Source organism: Natrix helvetica (assembly GCF_964273705.1).
Source record: "Natrix helvetica genome assembly, chromosome: Z".
NCBI lineage: Eukaryota > Metazoa > Chordata > Lepidosauria > Squamata > Natricidae > Natrix > Natrix helvetica.
The window spans coordinates 14,550,986-14,567,076 of record NC_138554.1 but is presented as its reverse complement, the minus strand read 5'-3'; positions in this window follow the sequence as shown (position 1 = coordinate 14,567,076).

Below are 16,091 nucleotides of genomic sequence, written 5' to 3'. Positions count from 1 at the left end.
GCTGTCTTGATATTGTGTTTGTGGAGAATTTTGCTGATTTTTATCTGTGGTGCCTTTGATGTAAGGGAGGAGGGCGATGCTGTTGTCATGTTCTGTGTCTCAGTTCTTGGGGGGGGGGGTTTCTCCTATTGGATTAGGTTGGTAATTGTGTTTCTTTGGAATCCTTTGGAAATTAATATGTTTCTGAGATTGTGTAATTCAGTTTTCAGGTGGTCTTTGTTGGCTAGGCATTTGGTTCTGGAGATGAGGGTCTTGGCTACAGAGTTGATCTGTGCAGGGTGATGGGATTGTGCATTTAAGTAGCAGTTGGTGTGTGTCTTTTTCTGGTAGATGGTATGTCCTAGGGAGCCATTGGTTTTTTTATAGATTAGGATGTCCAGAAAGGGAAGTTGGTTGTTAGCTTCTATTTCCATAGTGAACTGTATTTTGGGTTGTAGGCTGTTGAGATGTGTGAGGAAGTTGTCCAGTTTTTTTAAAAATATATATTTTTTATTTATTTATTTTCAAAACAAACACAACACATAAAATTTTCCTTTTTTACATACTGTAGAAAGTGTATCAGTTGGTTACAAAAAGCTTTGATGCATCTCTTCCACAGTCATCAAACATAATTCATATTAACTCAAGCATTTTAACTCAGATATTTATGCATGTTACCATCATCATACCTCCATTTACATTTGACTATAATTGTTTAAACGTCCTTCATCATAAAATATACCAAGGTTTAATACATAACCACATACTAGAATTTCATGTACTGTTTCTAAAATCCTCCAATAACACTGAATCTTTATGTCCTATTTTAGCTAAACATCCATAATATTGAATAACAAAATTTTCTAATCCTTTTTTCCAAATCATTATTTGGAATTTACATCCAATTTCCTTATATTGTACCCATGCCTATATATACCTTATTATCATTATCCCTCCTTTATTTAGCTATATTCTATATCATAACATTCCCCCCCCTAATATTAAAAACTTAACTTATCTGACTTAGTTTTTTTTTTTTTAAATTAATCTTTATATATAATCCAAGAGGGTTTCTAATCCTCCTTTCATGGGTACCATTCAATATTCATATCCTATTATTGCTTATCATAACACTACACATTGTATACATTATTATCATTATCAATTATTTGTTTCATTTCATTAAGTTTAGCTAGTTTTAAGTTATACTCTTTCATCTAACAACCTGTATCTTTCCAGTAACAAAACAGTCTCATATATTCTGCTGTTTGTGGTATCAGTCCTCTTATCTTCTCTTTAATCAATTTTGTATAGACTCCTCTTAGCAACTCTTTGCTTATAGAATCTCTCATGTAATTTCAATGTCCTTCTTCTGTTTCCTTAATCCACTTATCTTTAATTGTTGGTGGTGTTATAAAAAATATTGCTAATAAAATTTCTCTCTTTAAATCCATAAATTATTTTATTTTTTCTTCTTCTGTTCTTGCCATCTAGAGTAAGTTTCCCCTCCATTTAATTCCTCTTTCAATATTCCACTCTTTCCATTTTCAAAAACAAACCAATCACCATAAATATCAGCAGTTTTAGTTTCTTTATATTCATTTTTCTCTTCAGTTTTTTGAATTTTAACTGCCACTTTATCAGCTTCTCCTCCTCAGGAAGTTGTCCAGTTTTTTATTCCCGTGTGACCAAATTACGAAAGTGTCATCAACATATCTAAGCCAGAGTTTGTGTTTGTGTTCAGATTTATCTAAGGCGTTCGGTTTCAAAATGTTCCATATATAGGTTTGTGATGACGGGTGAGATGGGTGATCCCATGGGTGCTCCTTCTATCTGTTTGTATCTTTGTCCACTGTGGATGAAGCATGTGTTGGTTAGGCAGTGGTTGGTCAGATATTGTCTTACTTCTCCTTTTGTCTTGGGCCATAGGTACTGACTACATATCTCTGTATGGACTTTAGCTGAACTTTGTGGTTTTGGATATTTGACATAAGAACTTTTACTGGAACTTTTTTTTTTTTTGTAATAAAATTTTATTGGTTTTTCAAAATTTATAGGGAAAAGGGTAAATGGACAGGTATACAAATTTTGGCAGTTGCAAAATGTGAGAGGCACCCCTCCCTCCATACCCATAGTATACATTTATATATAATGCATTAGTATATAATTGATTACAATCAGCATATTAGTTCTATTATTAAATTCAATCAAATTAAACAATTCAATATAAAATCCTAATATAATTCCATTTTCACTTTCGGTCAATTTATAATAATATGATTTTCTTATTTATTTCTGTGATCTGAGTCTTCTTGCTATTGCCCCATCTCCCTCCACTGGCAGAGCTCTGGCCCCTCCCATGTCCTGCGTGTCCGCTGTAGTGTCTCGTGTTTTTTTCTAGGAGTGTTCTGTTTTTTTCCATAAAGGCCTGCGCCTCTATGGGTGAATTAATTCTGATTCTTGTCTCCTCCCAGAATATCAGCATACCTTCAGGCATCAACCATCTAAACCACACCCCTTTCTGGTATAATTTATTCGCTAATTGCGAATAATTTTTTCTTTTTTCTCTAATCTTCTTAGGGATCTGCTTCAGAATGGTTATCTCCATATCATGATATGTCAATGCTTGCCCCCTTTGTACACCCAGAATCTCATCTCTTGTGCTTTTTCTAAGGAATTTAATGTGAACCTCCCTGGGTACATTGTGTGTTCTAGCGTAAGCTGAGTTCACTCTATAAACCAGGTCTATATCCCACCCCATCTGTTGTTTTTCTTTGTGTATGTAGTCAGCCAGAATGTTTGTCATGATGTCCCTTATATTTTCCCCATCTTCTTCTATAACATTTTGAAATCTAAGATAATAGGACATTCTCTCAAATTCTAATTTCATCTGTTGGATGTCAAGATCTTTGTTCCCTTTCTGCACAGCTTCCACCCCCCCCCCCCTCACCTCCTCCACCCCCCCTTCCACAAGATTCAGTCTTTGTGAGTTCTTATATATTTGGGCTTGATTTTCTTTAATTTCATCTTTCATTTCCCTTAGCTGTTTCTTGATTTCCTCCTGGCCCTGTAGGATTTGTTGAAGCATTTGTTGAAAGTCCATCTCTGTAGTCTTATGTTGCATCAATTCTGTTATCTAGACAACGGAAGTGTGCCATCTTGCCCTGAACTTTTACTGGAACTTTTACTGGACTTCTGTGGTTTAGGGCTTATGACATTTTTCTGTTTTTGTACACGTCTTACAAGCAGGCTTTTATCTTTCCCTTCTGCCACATCTTTCTTTTATATTTTAATTCACATTTTTAATCTGCTTTAAACCGGTAGTAGAAATTTTGAGTAGTTCAGAGAACCAGCAAATACCACCTCTGGCTGGCCCCAGAGTGAGGAGGGAATGGAGATTTTGCAATATCCTTCCCCAAGGAGTAGGGAGGGAATGGAGATTTTGCAATATCCTTCCCCTGGAGCAGGGAGGGAATGGGGATTTTGCAGTATCCTTTCCCTGCCATGCCCACCAAGCCACGCCCACAGAACCGGTAGTAAAAAAAAAAGAATTTTACCACTGCCTCAATATATATGCCAACCATTTTCCTGGCTAATCTGTAAACTGAAATTATGTTGTTTTCTGTAAACCATTTTTACCTCATTTTATGTAGCCACCATTCAAAGAGTTTAATTTGTTCTGAAATGATGTAGTTTTCTGTGGATTTCTTTAATTCTTCCGTTTTTGATTTTATTTGATCTAAAATAACTTGTGTTTTCTGATATCTCTCTCTCTCTCTCTCTCTCTCTCTCTCTCTCTCTCTCTTAGTTTTCTATTATGTTGAATAAAATGTCCTCTCATAAAAGGATATATTTTCATTCTTACATCTAAACCAATCTTATATCTGTACCTTTGTTAAGATTATTGTAATTTTCCATTACTTTTGTTTCTGTAACATTTCATTGAAACTCCAGTTGGAGAATCTAAATATTCTTTTAAATACTAAGGGAAATTTAAAGTTAGAGCTAATTTTAGCAAAATGTAAGCAGTTCATCAGAATGAAGCCTGAGCTATTAAGAAGCTTACAAAATAAGTAACAACAAAAGCTGGTATTCATTTTTGGTTTTTTATCAGTTGCTCTTTTCTGTTCAAATCGGGCCTCAGAACAATAATGTAGCATTTGGGGGAAAAGATGCAACCCAATAATCCTGCTGCAGAAGCCAAAATGGAGAAGACCTCTACAGCTACCATGTACTTTCCCTTGGTGCTTAAATAGGTGGGGACAAACAACATCCAGACACTGCAAAAAACAAACATGCTGAAAGTTATAAATTTGGCTTCATTAAAGCTATCAGGTAACTTCCTGGCTAGGAAGGCCACCGTGAAGCTGATAAAGGTCAAGAATCCCATAAAGCCAAGAACAATATAAAACATGATGGCTGAACCTTCATTACACTCCAGGATAATTTCTCCAGCTATGGAATGCATGTCTGAATCTGGAAATGGGGGAGAAATTGACAGCCACACGCTACAAATGGTGATTTGCACTAGAGAGCAAGACAAGACAATGGTGTTGGCTAGCCTTTTCCCCACCCATTTCCTCATTTTGGAATTGGGCTTGGAGGCCATGAAAGCAAGAATCACTATGGCTGTTTTGCCCAATATGCAAGAAAGGGCTACAGAGAAAAGGATGCCAAAAGTAGCTTGCCTCATGAGACATTTTACTTGGTTAGGTTGACCAATGAAAAGCAAAATGCAAAGGAAGGAGAACAGGAGAACAATGAGAAGAATGTAAGTGAGGCTCCTGTTGTTGGCTTTGACAATGGGAGTGTGCTGATTTTTAATGAAGATCCCCAGCACTACAGTTGATATTAAAGAAAAGAAGAAAGCAACACTGATCAAAGTGATTCCCAAGGGTTCTTTGTAAGACAAGAAAGTTGTGAGTTTTTTTATGCAAACAATCTGATCTTTGTTGGGATAACTTTCTTCAGGACATGGGAAGCAGTCATCTGAATCTGGAAGAAGAAACAGTGTTGTCAAACATATTGAGAGTTAGCACAGCCATCCCCAAATTTCAGAAGCATTGATGTTCAGTACCTAGAATTTCAGAACTGTCACCATACAGAGGGGGAGTTTGAGGATTTGACATCTAATTTATTTGTAAGGCTATAGACCAGAAAAGTTCTAAAACTAAACTGTCTGATATGAGATCCTTTGAAATTATTTTGACATTATTTATTGTCCAAAAGAGACCTAAATCCAATCCCACTTAAAGTCCAATAGTCAACTCCAATGATGCCAAGTTACTTTGATTGTTAGTTGATCAGACTATTGCATATGTTATATGATAATAAACTCACAATGCTTTTGAACTCTATCCTGGCTCCTGGTTTCTTGTGTTTGACTATTGTTCTCTCAACCATTCCTATCCCCAAAGTCAGTAAGGGGTAAAGACCCCAGCCTCTGAAACATGGGTAGTGCTTTGAACCTATTGACCATCACAACTAATAGATATCATCATTCTTGTACTGTATAATATTTCTTACCTGTCTGGTTGGCAATTTTTCCTTCTGGACAACGAAGGCATCTGTAACAGCAAAATGGCTTCCCTTCTATTTTGATCTTGCTGTAACCCAAGGAGCAAGGATCATTGCACAAAGAAAGAGGTTGTGTCTGTCAATAAATGAAAGGGCAGCATATTTAGAATTTAAACATTAACAATCTAGAGATGACCTTCTTTCCTTCCCTTTTTTGATTAGAGTTATCAAAATTCTGTGCTTTTCTTATCTCTTAAAATATCATTCTGGCATAATGATCATGCAAATGGAAGTTTCTCTTATCCATCTGACAGATCTCAAGGGTTAGGGCTAGTTAGCACAGACTATAGGAAGGATTATTGACTATACATCAAGAAACATTGCTTTTCATGTACTTTTCTCCCACTGTAGTTTTAAAACTATCAGCAAATATCTCATTCATTAATTTTCCCAGCTGTTCAAGCAAGTTATCTGAAGATCAGCTCCAGCATGAGCAGTGAACGACTTCTTGAAAAATGACTTTTTAAAAAATACCTGGTTGAAAAGGTTGGGCCAGACAATGTTATCTGCTGATAGAGAGAGGACGCTTTCAAGTGGAGTCGATGGATTTACTTTTCCAACTTTGATCTTACGAAAAGATTGATTTGGGAAGGTGACCCAGTTGATAATATCAAAGCCAGTTGCAACTTTCCCATTCTGGTCAAAGAAAATGTTTTCTCCAGCACTGTTGTTAAATGAGACTTTTCTCAGATAGTGATGAAGCTAAAGGGGAAAACATGACCGTAATTAATAAAAATATGTAAAAATGGCAGACACTGGACATGCACGCACACACATACACACTAGCTGATAACCCAGCATTCCCCGTGTATTAGTTTATAGGGGGGAAATGTCTGAACCAAATGTAATTTCTTTTTTTTTTTTTGGTTTTTTTGAAATATATATTTTTTTATTTTTAAATTTCAAACAATGCAGTACCGCAGAGTCAAAGTGACCATACATTCACATTATGCACAATTAGTCTTAACCATTAACTATTAGCCTATCCTTCTGTCCAATCACAAAATATACAGTTTGTTCCGGTCTTGTCACCTTGTCTTATACCAATCATAAAATATGTTCCAGACTTCAAAATATTCTGATTGCCCTTTATTTTTAAGTTCAAGAGTGAGCCTATCTGCTTCGGCACAGGCCAACACTTTTATGATTATATCTAGTTCTGATGGTATATTTTCTTTTTTCCAATACTGCACAAAAGTCATGTGTGCCCCAGTTAGTACATGTATAATTAGGTAGAGTACATTTTTCTTAAACCCCTCTGGTATTATGCCTAGGAGAAAAATTTCTGGTTTAAACAAAATTTTAAAAAGCTGTTACCATGGCAACTCCATAGCACTGAACCATTTAAAAGCAGTGCAGTAAAAGCCATTTTAAGGCACAACAGGTTGTATCTTAACAGAACACACTCCCCAAGAGGTGTTAGGTAGAGCTTCCATAATTATTCTCTTGTTGAAATGTTCGGTTTTGGAGATTAATTGGCTTCCTTCAAAATTAATTTCAGGTCCTGTAGCTTTAAGGTGCTGGAAAAGGGAGGAAGTTTTTTTCCCCTTTTTCTTACTGCATTCTTGGGTTCTGCGATGCATGCATTTATCCTCCTGTTAGTTTGTCCAATGTATATCGCAGGGCAGATTTTGCATGGTATTTCATAGACTACTTGGTTTTCTAGCTGGATTTTGTCTTTGGGGCTTCTTAAGATGTTGGCAATTTTTTGGACAGTGTTGAAAGCTGTCTTGATTTTGAAGGAACCAAATTAATCTCCAAAACTAAACACTTAAACAAGAGAATAATTATGGAAGCTATTGAAATAGAGAAACACCTCCACAACATGAATAAACGTGACAATACCTCCCATCTACCAGATATCTGGAAACCAGCCCTAGTCAACAAATAAGCCCCATCCACCACCCAGGGCATTACAACACAAAACAACAACGGACACACAGCCAGCACCAATCAGCACCAATCTATCAATCATGATATAACCCCACAGCTAATCAATCCTCTTACTGAAACAAAGCCAGCACTCCACACCCACCCACCAAGATTTATAGAAAGATGGCAGCTCCGACCACGCTTTACTCACACAAACACAAAGCTGAAAACTATATATATATTCTCTACTATATATGTTGAGAGACAAATGGATGCATGAGTGTCTAAATTTTTACAGTGAAAAGAGTGTTTCTCATACCACTTTTTAATAATTTCATACAATTATATATTAAAAAGAAAGTTCTCGCCTAGGAGCCGGGGAGCGGAGGGGGTGGATGGGACAGCTTCAGACTGTACTCCCTTTCACCGAATGGGCTCCGGGAGGAAGGAGTTTATCCAAGGAAGAGCGGCTGAATGCTGTTGGTAGGGGAGCCATCCTGATCTCCTTAATCATCATTAAAGGATAAGCAGCAGACTACTGTAAGTTCGTGTTCGACTTATTTGAAACTGAAGATTAGAGGGGGATGTTTCTTCTCTTTACCCCCCCCCCTTCAGATTAAGCTGCATTTGAACTACCTCTCTCTATATTGAAATGGAGAGAGAACAAAGGCTGACTCGTCACTTGAACTAATTAGGGGAGAAAGATCGCTATCACAATTGCAAGAGATGATTGCTGAGCTGTCTTTTTTTAAAAAAAAAAAAACTTTATGGAGATCTCCATTCTTCTCCCTGTGAAAGGAGGAGCCAATATGGCCCCCTTCCATCTTTGTTTTTGCACTTATGAATGAAGTCTGCCTTTTGAAACTACCTTCGGAAAAAAAAAACCTCTGGTATTGTTTTATCACCCTCTCTGAGGGAGACCGGGACCTCTCCTGTTACGTGGTCTTCCTGGACTTTGATTATTTGACTTTCCCCTTTCTGGTGTGCCTCAGTGTCTTGGAACGGTAAAGGAGAATTAACTCTTCACTTTAGGATTTGCCTGCCTCCTTGGAGCGGCACAGCTGCACAATCCGCTGACACCATTTTCTTTGTAAAAGACTTATATGCATCTCTGAACTTAGACAAATGCGGCCTAAGAAACCACCAATGGGCAAGTCATTTTTGGCTCCTGCGTCTGCCATCATGCAGCAAATGAAAATTACTTCATTGTTACAACAAGAAGAGTCTGGAGAGAGCCCAAAAGAGCTATCTGTTACCCAAATGTTTCAAGAAATTATGAGGGGTCAAAATGAGTTGAAAAAAGAGGAGACAGATCTTAAAGATGAACTCAGACATGTTCAACATCATACTTCAGAAAACAAACAAAGAATTATGGTGTTGGAGGAGGGGACGGCTGGGCTGGGGGAGGAGGTTAATGCAGTCCGGAAGGGAAATGTAGAATTGGAAAACTTCATGGCAAAAATAGAATTTGAAAGAATGTCCTTTTTTCTCAGATTCCAGAACCTACCAGAGATAGAAAGTGAAGACCTTAAGGATATTATGAGCACAATTTTAGCAGAATGCATTAAGAGAGACAAAGAACAGCTGTGGTGGGATATGGATCTGGTTTACAGGATTAATTCAGCATATGCTAGAAGTCATAATGTTCCAAGGGAGGTACATGTTAAATTTCTCAGGAGGACCACAAGGGATGAGGTGCTTGGGGCCCAAAGGGAGGGACCACTAAAATATAAAGATGAAGAAATCACCATTCTTAAGCAAATTCTGAAAAAGATAAGAGAAAGAAGGAGGAAGTATTCCTCCTTATCAAAGAAATTATACAATAAAGTAGTTTGGTTTAGATGATTATTGCCAGAGGGAATGTTGATCTTTTGGGAGGGAAATAGAATTAGAATTAATACAGTGCAGGAGACTGAAGCCTTCATTAAAAACATTTATCTCTCCTAGAGGACGAACACAGGGAAGGTAGTGAAAAGGGTAGGAAGGTACAAGATATGAAGGAGGGGGGAGCTCCATCTGGTGACAGGGAGGAGGGAGAAATATTGAAAAGACTCAGGTCACAAAAATAAAAGCATTTGAAATATTTGTAATTGTTGATATACTAGAAAGTGACAAAGGAAAAATGATTGATACATGGTTGATACAATGTACAATAAGATTCTGTTTTTTGCTTATCTTTTATATGTTGTTTTTAATATTGTAAAAATTGTGAGTTTTGGAGGGATTTCTACCACTAGTGTGGGAGCTGCCAAAATTTTCTATGTACCCCTTTACCTTTTCCCATAAATGTTTAAAAACCAATAAAATTCTTTTTCTTAAAAAAAAGGAAAGTTCTGTGGGTGACATCTTCATTTTAGGCTCCCTGCTTATAATTTAACTAAAGAATGACATAATAGAGGAGACACAATTTTAGAAATACCACTTTATAATGCCTTGGTAAGGCCACACTTGGAATACTGCATTCGGTTTTGGTCACCACGATTGTAAAATGATGTCGAGACTCTGGAAAGAGTGCAGAGAAGAGCAACAAAGATGATTAGGGGACTGGAGGCTAAAACATATGAAGAACGGTTGAAGGAACTGGGTATGTCTAGTCTAATGAAAAAGTTCCAATATCTCAGGGATGCCACAAAGAAGAGGGACTCAACCTATTCTCCAAAGCACCCGAGGGTAGGACAAGAAGCAATGGGTGGAAACTAATCAAGGAGAGAAGCAATTTCAAACATGAGGAGAAATTTTCTGAGAGTGAGAACAATTAATCAGTGGAACAACTTGCCTCCAGAAGTTGTGAATGCCCCAACACTGGAAGTTTTTAAGAATATGTTGGATAATCATTTCTCTGAAGTGGTGTAGGATTTTCTGCCTAAACAGGAAGTTGGACTAGAAGACTTCCAAGGTCCCTTTCAACTCTGTTATTCTATTCTATTCTGATCAGCAGATGACAAAAATGTTGTATTGTTACAGAGCAGAACTGATTCCAGTTATCAATACCTTAAAAATGTATGTAAAATATGAATATGAAGACTAATCAAAATATCTGGAACTTTGTGTCATTAAAAAGGCAATCTGGGAGGACCATCATTTGATATGAAAAGATGTGGGCATTATGATCTATCTAAGCCTTTTCTCAAGCCTCATATTTAAATTGGTTTCTAAAAACGTGGACAGTTGTAGATAGGAAAGCAATATCATCTGCTAGATTAATAAATACGGGATATTACCTGCCACACTTGAGGATTGAGAAGCTTCCATGTCCCTCTAGCAGACATTGCTCTGTGTTTGGAGTGTGGTGTAAGCATGGCTTGGAGAGCGTGTGCCACAGCATAGACTGCATTGTAGATACTGTAGCTTTGCCCAGTCATGCTCAGTTCAAAAACAGAGGCTGGAAGAGTCTCAAGCTTCTCTTCCCCTGTGCATTTTTTCTCTGATTTTGGTTTTAAAGTTGAATTTGAGAAGGAACATCCAAAGGCTTGTTCCCAAAATACCTTTGAAAAATGATCTTCAATTTCTAGAACACTGTTTCTTGCCTGGAAAAAATTATTGAATCCTAATAGTTCTTTTGATGAAACTGCAAAAGAAAGAGCCCCATGGATAATGCCCATACTGCTTTCTCTTTGAAATGGAACTGAAGTGTACTCCATCTGGGCTGGAAAAATCCAAACTTTGTCTTTTTGCTGAACTGATGTATCCAAATATTCTGAAACAGAGGACATCATTCTGAAAAGAACCATGATCTGATTTTCACAATACACAACCACAACATTGGACGAACTTGTCATAATGGTTTTATATATGTTAAGAAAGTTGTCCATTTTCTCTTCCAGCTCACTTGTGAAAACCTCTAGCACAAGCTCTTCAATGTAATCGAAGCAGATTCCTTTTTTGGAAAACAGGTTCAGAGCTTCCCGCAGAAATCTTTCACCGATCTCATTTGCTTGACAAATTAACCCAATCCAGGTCCACTTAAAATGTAGCAGCAACTGGAGGATCCCCAGAATTTGGAGATGCTCATTTGGAAACATCTGATGAAAGAAAGCTGCATGAAACACATTATTGATCACTGGAGCAGAGCCATATGTGAGCTAAAGGGGAAAAAAAGAAAATAGAAAAAGACATAGAGATAAACATAGACATAGGTATTTCAAAAAGTACGTGGGACATCGGATGTGAGGACAACCTTGAGAAGCTGGAGACAGAGCCATAGACTAGTCAACAATCACATAAAAAATATCTCAGTCCACAAGTAAAGGAGACCTAGAAAGCCTTTTAGAAAGAACCTTTTTAAATACTCTTAAGGGCACATGGTGGCACAGTGGCTAAGATGCTGAGCATGTCAATCAGAAAGGTTGGCAGTTCAGTGGTTCGAATCCCTTGTACCGCATAATGGAGTGTGCTCCCATTACTTGTGTTCTGGGACAATTTTTGCAGTACATATAATCCTCAACTTACAACCACAATTGAAACTCACATCACTAATATAGTTGTTAAATCAGCTGCACTGAATTCTATGTACTTTTCTGTTGCGCTAAGTTGTTAAGCAATTCCAATGGAGCCAATGTGTTCTCATGGTTAAGGCACATGAATAGAAGCTAGAAGATTGTGACTTCAACTCTGATCTTAGGCATAAAAGCTGGCTGGATAACTTTCAGCCAACTTATTTTAGTGTTGAAAATGGGAGGAAAGAGAATTGTGTGAATTCACTACCTCAACTTATTTATAAAAATAAATAAAATTTCATACAACATAGAATAATAGAGCTGGAAGACGTCTATTAGAGGACTTCTAGTCCAACCCCTACTCAAGCAAGAGACCATATATCATTTCAGACAAGCAGTTGTCCAGTCTCTTTTTGAAAGCCTCCAATGATGGAGCACTCACAACTTCTGAGGGCAAGCTATTTCATTGGTTGATTGTTGTCTCCATTAAGAAATTTTTCCTTAGTTCTATCTTGCTTCTCTCTTGCTTAGTCTCCATCCATTGTTGCTTGTTTCACCTTGTCAATCAGAAAGATCAGCAGTTCAATGGTTTGAATACCTAGCGCCGCAGGACGGAGTGAGCTCCCGTTATTTGTCCCATCTTCTGCCAACAGTGTGAAAGCATGTAAAAAATGTAAGTAGAAAAATAGGAACTACCTTTGGTGGGAAGGTAACAATGTTCCGTGTCTCACCTTTTGGTATTTTGGAAAATAGTTTGATGCCTCATCTTTGTAGGAGTCCCTCAAAAATTGGAACATTGCTATTATGACTCCCCTAGTCCTTCTTTTCATTAGAGTAAACATACTGAATTCCTGTAATCATTACTTTTATGTTTTAGCTTCCAATTGCCTAATCATCTTATCTGTACTCTTTCAGGGTTTCAACATCTTTTTTATATTGTGTTGACCAGAACTGGATGCAGTATTCCAAGTGTGGCCTTACTAAGGCTTTGTAAAGCAGTATTAAAACTTCATGTGAACTTGATTCTATCCCTCTATTAATGCAGCCTAGGATTTCATTTGCTTTAAAGAGGAAGTCACATATCAATAGGATTTTTTTTTCTTGAGCAGCGATTACCTGTGGAATCTTGTAAATGCTCAGGATGTCTTCCATAACCTCACTGATAAATGAATTGGGTCCCGCAATGATACAAACTGAATTTCGGCCAATGTTGCATTTATAGTTGGGAACAAATCTGTCTTCTGAAGAAAGAAGCTCCATAGAGGCAAGGTAGGTCCATGTTGCCATGAAATAACTGTTAGATAGCCCAAAACCCAGAGTGATATTTGGCAAGATCTGAGGAGTTTCATTGATCTCCTTTGTAGTAAAGATCAAGGATAGGATATGCTGGTAGTTCTGTAGAAACATACTTCAAGGGAGGTTAATGACCTTGTCACACACTTGCATTTCTAAGCAGAGAATTTTTTTTTACATTTCAAATTAAAAATCATTGTTAACAACAAGGTCAAAAATTAGACTAATCAAGGAGAAAAGCAATTTCAAACATGAAAAGAAATTTCCTGATAGTGAGAACAATTAATCAATGGAAAAAATTGCCTCCAGAAGTTGTGAACGCTCCAACACTGGATCTTTTTAAGAAGATGTTGGATATCCATTTGTCTGAAGTGATGTAGGGTTTCCTGCCTAAGCAGCGGATTGGACTAGAAGACCTTCAAGGTCTCTTCCAACTCTGTTATAATTCTAGTATCCTGAACCATATTTGAAAAAAGCAATATATAATACATTTTCAGCTCTTAGGGCATCATATTTTTGATAAAAACTGTATTTGATTAATGAAAACATATATGTGTTTTCTATGTTGTCACATTTAAAAATTCCACCTTCCTTTCCATCATTTCTTCCCATTTGACTTCTCTCTCCACTCTCTACTGCAGTGTAATTAAACTCCTTTCTCAACATAACAATAATGTCATGCAAGAATTCATAATTTAATTTAGAAGAAAGTATATAGGATTCTCAAGTATCTAGCACTGATTCAAGTATTTCCCTAGAAGCAAATTGTTGGCCATTTGTTCTTTGTTTACAGTCATTACATAAAATAATCCTCTTTATCTCTCATCTCTAAAACAATTATCCCTCTTTTCTATATCCCTCTATAAATAATTATTCTAGATCATTCTTCTGGGTCATCTCAGGACCCTATTCTATATATCTGAAGAAATGAGTTATAGACTTGAAAAGTACATGGAATAATAGTGTACTTAGATTTTATGTTGTCATAAACCATCATAAGGATTATCCTTCACAACTGAAGACAAGCTTGGTTGGGTTTCTAAGAGAATAGAAGAGAATAAGAGAATTGGAAGGGATCTTGGAGGTCTCCTAGTCCCTGCTCAAGCAAGTGGCTATCCAGTCTCTTCTTAAAAGCCTCCAGTGATGTAACACCCATAACTTCTGAAGACAAGGCATAGTTAATTATTCTTAAGGTTAGGAAATTTCTCCTTAGTTCTAGATTGCTTCTCTCCTTGATTAGTTTCCATCAATTGTTTCTTGCCTTGCATTCTGATGTTTGGGGAAATAGTTTGACCCCCTCTTCTTTCTGCGAGTCCCTCAAACATTGGAACACTGCTATCGTGTCACCCCTAATGCTACTTTTCACTAGACTAGACAAACTCATTCATCTTTGTTGCTCTTCTTTATATTCTTTCCAGAGAATCATCTTCTTTTTAATAATATGATGACCCAAACCAGATGCAGTTACATCTGTTACATCAACTTCTATAATTCACTGAGGAATTCAAGCAGACTCAATCAAGAAAAAAATGTAACATGGAACCTTAGTGCATAATCCTATTTACACAATGGAAACAGTAGAAATGCATAGAATAGCATATTTCATTTCCAAACTGAAATTTTTAAGTGTAGGTTCATCTCAGAAATTTCTGTTCAGGACGGGATCTTATCAGTTACAGGTATAAAGTACTAGGTTGGAAGTGGTCTGTCATGGAAATTTTTGAGCAAAAGCATTTGGAAATAAGGGAGCAGAGTTTGGATAAAATTCAGATATCTTTTAAGCAACACCAAAGCAAGTACAGTTTTACAAAGTTTATGAAGATGAAACAAAGTGGAAAACCTTGTTATCATGAAGTATGTAAGAACTATCCAAGCAGAGGAAGGATAATTGAAAGATATGAAATTTAAATTTCAATCAGACACATTGACTCACTGTCAGTTGAGTGCTGTTATAATTAAGAATAATAGCTACATACACAGGATCGTCAAGAAATTCTTCAGATGGAATTGTTTTGAAGGTAATAAGGTTAGACATTATGTAAATCAGATATATAATGCCACCAATGATGAGATCACCTGAATGATAAGACTTGTGTTTAATACTAAGGCTGCTGATGGAACATTTAGCATCATAACATTTGAACTGTGGAAGCCAAATTATCACCCATAGCTTGAAGAGTAACATGGCAGATCACATTGCTATGCCTGTTTCTCTTGAGCTGAACAAAAAAAAAATGTATAGCAAAAGCAGTATCATTTTTCTGACTTTATGTTTGAATATGTTTAGGAAAAATAACTATTAATAACATCAGTCCGTCTTGGTGTGGCTCCTGTTTTTGCTTTGCTGTTTGGAACCCTCTAGGGTCCAAAGGAATAGAATTAAACATGGTAAATTATAGGGCATAACTGTTTGTGATACTGCAAAAGAAGATAGGTGACGTTACCTTGGTGTAAAAGATTTGTAGCTCTCTGTGTAACAGCAAGAAAAATCAATAACAGATTGCAATCAAAGGCAAAGAAGAGCAAATGAATAAGATAACAAGGGACAAAGAACAAGTTTACCAGCTCTGTACTGGTACAGAGAGCATGACATCATAATCAATTAAAACTTTATATATTAATAAATCTGTCATATGCAATCCCTGATTATACTTTTCCAACAGTTTATTCTTCTTCTCTGGCCAACCATCTTTTAAATAATGATCATATAATGGGTTAATTTCAGAGGTGGGTTCCTACCAGTTCAGACTGGTAATTTGGCTGCCCATGCCTCCGAACTGGTTCTGTTGACGGTGCCATAGACACCACCATCTTGCTTTTTTCTTCAGCGCATGCACAGAAGCATTTTTTCACTACTGCACATGCAGTAGTGATGGGAGCGCTAACCACGGCCCTCATGGGTGCCATTTTTTGTCTGCGACAGTGTCCTGCAAC